Below are 10049 nucleotides of genomic sequence, written 5' to 3'. Positions count from 1 at the left end.
CTGATATTTAGAAATCATATTGTAAAACCTACCATTCAGTGCCATGAAGGCTATCTTAAAATATATGCTTGAGACAATGAACCCAGAATTCATATTGACTCAGATTTCTATTTTAAGACAAAAAATACATTTTCCTTCTGCTTTAATTGGTAGAAGGCAGACTCTAAAGCATCAACTCTCAAGTTTTTTGGTCCTCGGACGCCTTTACACTCTTAAAAATCAAGAACCCAAAAGAACATGTTTGTGTCAGTTACATCCATCAGTATTTACCATATAAGAAATTAATACTGTGGCATTTAAATATATTTATTTTTAAAGTCGTTGTAAAATGACAATAATCTATATTATATATAAAATGCAGAATAGTAAACATTTTTATGAAAAATGACTATCATTTCCAAAACAGTGAGAATAGCATTGTCTTACATTTTTGTGAAATAAATTAAAGTCTGGTTTAACAGAACACAGCCGGATTTTCATAGCTGCTTTTCATCCAGTGTGTTGTGATATGTTGTTTTGGGTTGAAGTATATGAAGAAAACCCAGCCTCACCCAGACACTCAGCTGAAAAAGAAGCTCATGGGCCCTGAGGACAGGTCTCAGGGACACGCCAGTGGTCCTCAGGACACGGTTTGAGAATCGCTGCTCTAAAACTGATCAGCTGAAACGCAGGAATTACCCTAGTTACGTATACAAAATAAAAGAATGTGTTTCTCACCTGTAGTTCTGAATAACCATTTAAAATCCTTGCTTAAGGTCTAGCCAGTTTGGCTCAGTGGACAGAGCATCAGCCTGCAGACTGAAGATTCCCGGGTTCAATTCCAGTCAAAGGCACATGCCAGGGTTGTGGGCTTGATCCCCAGTAAGGGGCATGCAGGAGGCAGCTGATCAATGATTCTCTCTCATCGTTGATGCTTCTATCTCTCCCTCTCCCTTCCTCTCTGAAATCAATAAAAATATATTTAATAACTAAAAAAAATAAAACCCTTGCTTATAGGGCAAATTGTGTTATTGATTAAAAACTAGAAGGCCCTGTATTTGCCCACATTGTAGTGTTAGTTGGGAGCAATTTTTGCATAATTCCTGGCCTTATATGCTCTAGTTTCAATAACTTTTACAAGAATGGAAAGCAATGTTGATGCATGTGCATGAAGAGAAACTGAAGAGGAGGAAAGTGCACAGAACAAAACAATCCATGGAAAAGGACAATATAATCTATAAATTGAGTTATTAGACAATTTTGCTTGTCAGAGAATGTGCACTTAGGAGCATAAAATACTGCAGTAGTTTTATGCTAACATACATAGATATTTCCAGCCATCGTACTATCACAATTTGCTCTTTGTAATTTCTGCTGAGTGATATAATGAACAGCATCATTCCTAAAGAGTCTTTCATCTGATTCATAATAAGAAAAAAACAAAAATATTGACATATGCTCAGAAAAACGAACATTAAAAGCCCACACCCCGATGCCCTGATTTTATGAGATTGTCCATTTTCCCTTACATTTTAAAATCAGTTTCTTCCTTGATTTGACAAACATTTAGAATATCGAGTTTGTTTTTAAATGTGGGTTTTTAAAAGATGTAGAATGCACTTAGTCTTCCTTCATTTTTAATAAAATATTCCTGAGGAGAGCAGCACCAAAATACAAATGAATTGATTTATAATGAAGAACACATATAATTACGCACATGAATTATTACTCCACCTACAAAATTCTAAGCTTTTATTTGCCCCGGACCAAATAAAATGCTGACTGGGGTTTTATTCAAACTGACAACAAAAATCAGGGAAACCAAGCGTATCTTCACCCCTTGGACCCAGCATTAAACTTTGCTTCAAAATGGAATCTAGAAAATGGTGTCAGAGGTATTGTCAGCGAGTTTTTAAATGGAAATCATTTTCTACATATTGGTATCAAAAGAATAGATTCATTGCTTCAACAGAAAATGTATCAATTACATGTGCTACTAATATTGTTTTCATACTTTTAAAATTACCATTGATTCTTTTATGAAGAAATGTTCTGATTAAATTTGTAATTAATATTGATTTAAGGAATTCAACTGTTTCTGACAAAGTGTTTAATCATTACTCATCTATGGAGCACTGAGGCAAATCTAAAAACTAGATAGCCCTAGCCAGTTTGGCTCAGTGGATAGAGTGCTGGCCTGCGGATCCAAGGGTCCCGGGTTCAATTCATACGTTGGTTGCAGGCTCCTGCAAGGCCCCGGGCCCAGGTAGGGGCTCATGCAGGAGACAACCATTCAATGTGTTTCTTCTCTCACGTTACTGTTGCTCTCTGTCTTTCCCTCTCTCTTCTACTCTCCCTAAAAATCAATGGAAAAAAATCCTGAGGTGAGGATTAACAAACAAACAAATAAAAACTAGATAAATGATGATATGGGAGCAAACCAAACATTTACAACCTGTGCAATGACCCACTGCCTGGCAGAGGCCACGTGCCCTCAGTTGTCACCAGGGTGCACCAGATTGTGCTGCTGGGGACTCTGCTCTGAGCTCCTGCAGGACCCCTTTATTCTACCCGGCAGGTCCCCACCACAGTAATGGGTAGTGAAATTCAGGGCAGGAAGTGAGAATAGTCTCCCAGGAGTCATGATGTAGCAGAAAGGGCAACGGAAAACATACCCTGCTAAATTTGGTAATTTTCTCCGATTGTTTTCCAAATGGGAAGATTAAGTATTATCTAGCTAGAATATGTTTAGTCATGAAGATTTCAGGTGGAAAGCTTGAATATTTGTCCACCTGTTTTAAAATAGAATACCTTGCAACCTTACTGGGGGCCCCAAGGCAGGCTTGGGCCAGGGCTGAATCAGAACAAGCCCTCTAGCTCCCAGCCCTGCGTAGCTCCCACTTAATAATGTTAGTTCCCTCGTTTACTGTTAAACATAAAATTAGCAATTATAACTAATCAATTATTAATGTGAACATTATTAATAATCTGTGGATAATGAATTTTAAGTCCTGATTGGTTACATTGTGGGCATCAATTTCATCATGTGAGTAAGAATCCAATAAGGACTGATTTAAAGCAAGATGATAAAAATGTTTTCCTCTCCATTTGGGTAAGCTGTATGGTTTAGGGACTTTCTGCAAATGGGCACACATTAGTCAAATCTTTTATATTTAAATATAATTCATATTATAGTCTTCATTCATGCTCAGGCCCTCCATTTCACCAAGGTTTCATCATTTTCTTATGTGAAAAGACAACGTGAAAAGAAGTAAGTGACCAGTTCTCATTATTTCCTCATCATTCAGAAATGTCTTAATTAAATCCCATTATTCTTACTCAGAGATAATGACTCCATTTCTTACAAAGTCTTAATGTCAGTGTGTGTGAACATGCATTCCAGCTTTCTGCTTTAATATCCTTTCTATATTTTAACAGCATGTCTCAGCAAGTCAATAATTTAATGTTATGTATATTATCTGAGGAGAACATATCATTTCCCAATACAGTGTCATTGAAACATGTTTCAGGAGCTGCAGATTCTTAAATCTATGCAAAAACTTTAAAAATAATCAGTTACTGTGGAAATATTCTCACTGAGTGTGACAGCTCTTTAATGAATTTGGATGTATTTTGTATTAATTAAGCTTTCTTTACTTTTCAATTTTTAATAAAAAGCTCTACATATTTACTTTATCTACCTGACACTGAATTTGATAAATTACATACAACATTATCTATACCCTAACTCTGCCATCAACTTCATCCAAATACAGACACACACACACACACACACACACACACACACACACACAGAAAAGGGAAATGATTTATGCCTGCTCCCTTTGTGTCTAAGTTTAGTTCTTACTAATGTAGGGTCATGGCTTCTTTCCATTACTATAATGATTATGTGTCCTTTTACATTACTCATAAGTAAGTGCATGGGCTTTGAATATGAGATGTCACTACATATGGAGAATAAAGTAATGCTCCTTGACATTTCCAAAGCTCTTATTCACCCAGGTTCCTAACTGATACTGAAATCACATTTGGTCTTAACACACGATATACCTACTCCAGTATGAATTATGCATCATATGTATATAAAGTGCATATCCAGGTTTATCCTCAAATTCTAAGTGCATCAGTACAAAGCTCAATTCTTCATTTTAATGTAGCTCAGGACACCTTCTAACTTACCACTCATCAATCACTGTAAGTGACAGTATATTAGAAGGAAAAAAGAAACCAAGCCTCATCTCAGCATGCCTGCTACCCCTGAGTGAAGGCTGTGGGAGAGATTACTACAGGCAAACCATGTTGTAATATATTTTCTTGAGTTGCAATTCCATGCTTCACTACATTTCGATTCCTCTCTTCAAATAGTTTTCATTTGGATGTTTAAAAGAGATATTAGATTGGTTACATAGTCATTTTTGCTATTTTCTTTTCAAGAAAATGTGCCTTTAAACATGTTACCATGGCTACACATGGGTCACTATTCAGTTTGTTTTTAACTTGCTATAAACCAAATAACAACGGAACTAAAATGTACAAAGTGGATATATCCTTACACCTTAGAATTTTCAGATAATGACTGTTTCTCTACAAAATGGTGTAACTGCTTGTTGCTCATTTAACTATTCCTATTCTCCAATGTCTATCCTAGGTCCTACTTTCAGAATGTTCTTCCCAGCTACTAGAAACCTAACCTGTCTCTCCCTGGACCCTCTTTGGAATTTCTCCAAGTGTGAGCCACTGAATCATCTTCATAAAAAGCAGCTGTAATTTATTTCTACTTAAATTTCAGTGTGATCAGTAAATATACGTGGAACTACTTTTACTCCTTTTAAATTTAATGAGACTTATTTCATGTAACGTTATATGGCCTCTCTTTCTCAATGTTCCATACCCATTTGGAAAGAATGTTTATTCTTTTGTTGCTTAAAAGTTATTTATAGTTAATATAGAGTTGTACCACATTTGTATGGTAGCCACAGAATATTGTAATGTTTGTCATTGAGGTACACATTATTAACACAGTTGATGGGAGTTTTGAGGATCTAACATGAAGTGCTTTTTAATCTTATGAGACACCCAATATTAATAATCCATGTGGCTTTTCATCTGGAAATAATTAAGGAAGCAGGTGTGACAGAATTTATGAAGAACAGTATAGTCATACTCAATTTGTAGCCAAATCCGCCACAGCTGCTAAAAATTATTTAGTTCTTAATTAAATTTATTTTAAATGGAAAAGTTTTTTTTCTATCAGCCAGCAAAAAGCTAGGGCCATATGCTTCGAAATTGTGAGTACCCTTTATTTTGGGTATCAATTGGAGAAATCCTTTGCCAGTAACAATTGACTTCTTGAAACCAATATAATACAAATCTAATCAGAACATTTATTTATAAAAGAATCATTGATAATTTTAAAGGTATGAATGTAATGTTATTAATACATATAACTGATACATTTTCTATTGAAGCAATTAATCTATTCTTTGGTATACGGGACCACCCTCCAAACAACTGAACCACACTGGCCAGTACTTGACATACATTTTTTTAAATATCAAAATTATTTTTATTGTAAGACAGGCACAAAACAGAAAGGGAAGATGGTGGCGTGGTACAAAACAGAAAGGAAAGATGGTGGCGTAGGTAAACGCCTATACTCGCTGCCTCCCACAACCACATCAAAATTACGACTAAAATACCTAACAACCATCATCCAGAACTACCAGAAAGCTGGCTAAATGGAAGTCCTACAACTAGAGAAGTAAAGAAGAAAGCACACTGAGACTGGTAGGAAGTGTGGAGGCACAGAATGGGCTAGTCCAACACCTACGTGGGACACTTTTTTAATTGGGAGGGAGATCATCTCTGCAGAGGCTACCTGGAGGAGCAAGGGGTCCCAGCCCCATACCAGACACCCAGCCCAGAGTCCCAGAGCTGGGAAAAGGATCCCTGCGGGCTATAAAAACCAGTGTGGATTGGGGCTCAGTGACACAGAGCTGTTACTCTTAAAAGTCCAGCACCACAAACTGAACTTACAAGGTCCTGCTTCCTCTGAGCTCCAGAGCCAGAGTGAGGCTCTGAGGGACACAGACACATACAAGGAGGAATTGGACTGTCTGGCATTGGGGCAGGAACTTGGGGGTGGCTTTCTCCCAGATGGAGGTGTTCGTAGGGATCATTGTTCCTATTCTAGGACCTCCCAGGTCACAGGGATGACTGGCAGCTATTTCTGTTTGCTCCATCCTGGTGATTCCCTAAGACCCTACCTCATCCAATTTACAACCACACCCAAGCTGTGTGCAGCAGCTTTTGCATATAAATGGCCTGTCTGTGATCAAACAAACTGTAGCTGGGTCAGAGTGAGCACCAAAGCCCCACTGAAGCAAGGCCTGCTCCATAGGGGTGTTTCCTGCATAGCAGCTCTCCCACTGTAGTCACAATTGGTCCTCACAGCCAATTGGCTTGCAGGTCAATTCCTCCCAGTGCCACCAACAGCAATCAAGTCTCAATTACAACAAGACTGTACTCACAGCCCACAAAGAGGTGCACCTAGAGTGACTGGAGAGGCTGAGCTCAGGTGACTGGAGAGGCTGAGCCACAGGGCCCTAAAGGATACCCACTACACAAGGCCACTCTACCAACTCAAGGAGACATGGCATCTCTACCCAATACATAGAAACAAACACAGGGAAGTAGCCAACATGCTGAGAAAAAGAAACATGTCACAAATGAAAGAAATGGAAGAAAGCAAACTACTGGATATAGACTTCAAAACCACAATTATGAGGTTATTCAAGAATATTCTAGAAACCTCCAAGGGACTTAGTGAGACTTTTAATGATCTTAGTGAAAATGCCAAAAAAAATGGAAAAGGATTAGTAAAAAATTAAGCATACACTGACTGACAGGAGTTAACAGTAAAGGATTCTGAGAATCAAATCAACGATTTGAAATATGAGGAAGCAAAAAACACCCAACCAGAACAGCAAAAAGAAAAAAGAACCCACAAATATGAAGATAGTACAAGGAGCCTCTGGGACAATTTCAAGCATTATGGGGATTTTTTTTCTGCCTCTCCCCTGCCTGCTGAGTCCCCAGATGACTGTCAGCTGATTTCTCAACAGAAACTTTGCAGGCTAGAAAGGAGTGGCAAGAAATATTTAAAGTGATGAATAGCAAGGACCTACAACCAAGATTACTCTACCCAACAAAGCTTTAATTTAGAATTGAAGGTCAGATAAAGAGCTTCACAGTCAACAACAAAAAAGCTGAAGGAGTTCATCACCACTAAACCAATATTATGTGAAATGTTGAAGGGTATTTTTTAAGAAGAAGAAGAAAAAGATAAAAAATATGAACAACAAAATGGCAACAAATACATACCTATCAACAATTGAATCTAAAAATCAAAATAAACAAATAAGAAATCTAATGAGCAGAATAAACTGGTGAATAAAATAGAATCAGAAGCATGGAAATGGGACAAACTGACGATTCTAAGAGGAAACAGGGGTGGGGGGTGGGAAGAGATTGAACAAAGATCTTACATGTATATATGCATTACCTATGGACACAGACAATAGAGTGGTGAGGGGAGAGGGTGGAGGGGATCTGGGTGGAGGAGGGCAATGGGGGAAAAAAGAGACATCTGTAATAATCTCAACAATAAAGTTTAAAAAGTAATAATAATAAATAAATAAAAAGAAATACTTCCATTTAAGACAATAAGGATGGGCCTCGAGAATATTATGCTAAGGAAAGTAAGTCAGTCACAAAAAAACTAAGAACCATATGATTTCTCTCATATGCAGGATATAAAATTGAAACTCATAGCCACAGACAACAGAGGGAAGGGGGTGGAGGCTAGCAAAGGGTAAAGGGGACCAAATATATGGTGACCAAAGATTATTTGACTTTGGGTGGTGGGCATATAATCCAATATATGATTATGTATCACAGAAATGTATACTTGAAACCTATATGATCGTATTAACCTATATCAGCCAATAACTTTTTAAATAAATGCAAATAAACAAGAAAATTATATAGATTTCAATTGTACATTTCTATAACACATGCTCTGTATCATGCATTCCATGCCCACCACCCAAAGTCAAATATAATCTTATTAAATAATATGCAATCTTATATAATCTTAATAATCAATGTCACCCCAATTTTTTATTTAACTTAAAAATAAAAATTTTTTAAATATTACACACACTCACAGCTTCACGTACTAAATTTGTTTTCCTATTTAGCCATTTAAATCATTAAGCAAATGAGCCACATAAGCTCCCCAAATGAAATGTGGTTTTGAAAGAGATTAGGGTTCTAAGTAGGAGCTGAATTTAAACACTAACAGCACTAAATTAAGAGACAGGACAGATAAGAATGTTTACCATTTTGCCTGGTTCTGTACCATTTATAGATACTTCCATTGCTCTGAGCGGTTTTTGTAATAGTGGATAAGTGGAAGCCTACATAAAAAGCTATCTCTAAATGCCATAGAGATAAGTAATCTAAATATAAAGTTGTTCGAAGTCATTTTTGCAGCAATATGTGGGCAAATTTTCCATGAGAGGCAGCTTACAAACAGGATTTAGATCTTTATATCTCTAATTAGATATCTGTGGTAGAATTAAAAGAAGAGTTTAGATTCAAAAGTTATTTTTTATTGTGACAGTCATGAAATACTGAGAGATCAAAAATGCTTTAACCCAAAATTATAATCACGTTATTATTTTTTACATTCCCATAACTATTGCTAATTCTACTATCGAAATAGTTGATCCTTTGTTGGGGTGTGTATGGGATGCAACCGATCCATGTTTGTCAGTCAAATTGACGTTTCTCTCTCTCTCTCTCTCTTTCTCTCTCTCTTTCTCTCTCTCTCTCTCTCTCTCAACCAATAAAAACATATCCTTGGGTGAGGATTAAAAAAATTGTGGAAACTAATTCTTTCTTTTTTTCTCATTGACTTAGCATACTATTAGGTAATCAGAAACTAGATGATTTGTCCCAGATCAAAGTGGCTAAGCCAGGATTTGAACCCCATTCAATTTGACTCCAAGGCCCCTGATTATGGCCCTTTTTACTTTTTCATAGTGTGTTATAAAGATTATACTAAAAATACTGAGCTCAAGTCCTAAAACAAAGTGAATGCACATTAGTTAATTACCTATGTTATTCCTAAACAACCCACAAGGAGGCCACCTTTTCAGCCTAGAACAGCAGTTCTCAACCTGTGGGTCGCGACCCCTTTGGGGGTCAAACAATCCTTTCACAGGGATCACCTAAGACCATCGGAAAACACATATATAATTACATATTGTTTACAGTAGCAAAATTACAGTTGTAAAGTAGCAACGAAAATAACTATGGTTGGGGGTCACCACAACATGAAGAATTGTATTAAAGGGCCGCAGCATTAGGAAAATTGAGAACCACTGGCCTAGAATGTCCCAGAATGAGCAGGTACGAGCTTTCCTGAGCAATTGTTCACTTATGTATCTTAGGGAGAGGGTCTGAGAGTGGAGGACATAGGCAGAGCAGACTTAATGAGAGAAAAAATTGAAATCCAACTCATAAAACAAGATATCTAAGAACACTTTAGAAAACATGAGAATGCCCTTCACAGATTTTGAATTAACTCAACCATGTAAATATTAGCATTTCTAAAAGGAAACAACTTCTGGTAAGAGTATGAATTATAGTTCAACCAGGGGCCCGGTGCATGAAATTTGTGCACTGCAGGGGTGGGGTGTCCCTCAGCCCAGGCTTTTCTTCTCTCACATACTGGGAGCCCTCAAGGGATGTCCTGTTATGGCTTTAGGCCCGCTCCCTGCTCCCCTTGGGGAGTGGGCCTAAGCCACAGTCTGGCCTCCCTTTGTGGGAGGTGACCGGGCTGATCAGGGGAAGGAACCAGCCCATAACCCTGCTGCTGCAGCTACTGCCAGTCACCACAGCCACCAAGGTGCTTTCATCAATATGGACTCCAGTCCCATCACCATAAAAAAGGACAGCTTTCTTTAGACATTTTCACGATG

The sequence above is a fragment of the Myotis davidii genome, unplaced genomic scaffold (assembly GCF_000327345.1).
Source record: "Myotis davidii unplaced genomic scaffold, ASM32734v1 scaffold394, whole genome shotgun sequence".
Classification (NCBI taxonomy): Eukaryota; Metazoa; Chordata; class Mammalia; order Chiroptera; family Vespertilionidae; genus Myotis; species Myotis davidii.
The sequence above is the reverse complement of the archived record's forward strand: the minus strand, read 5'-3'. Positions refer to the sequence as shown.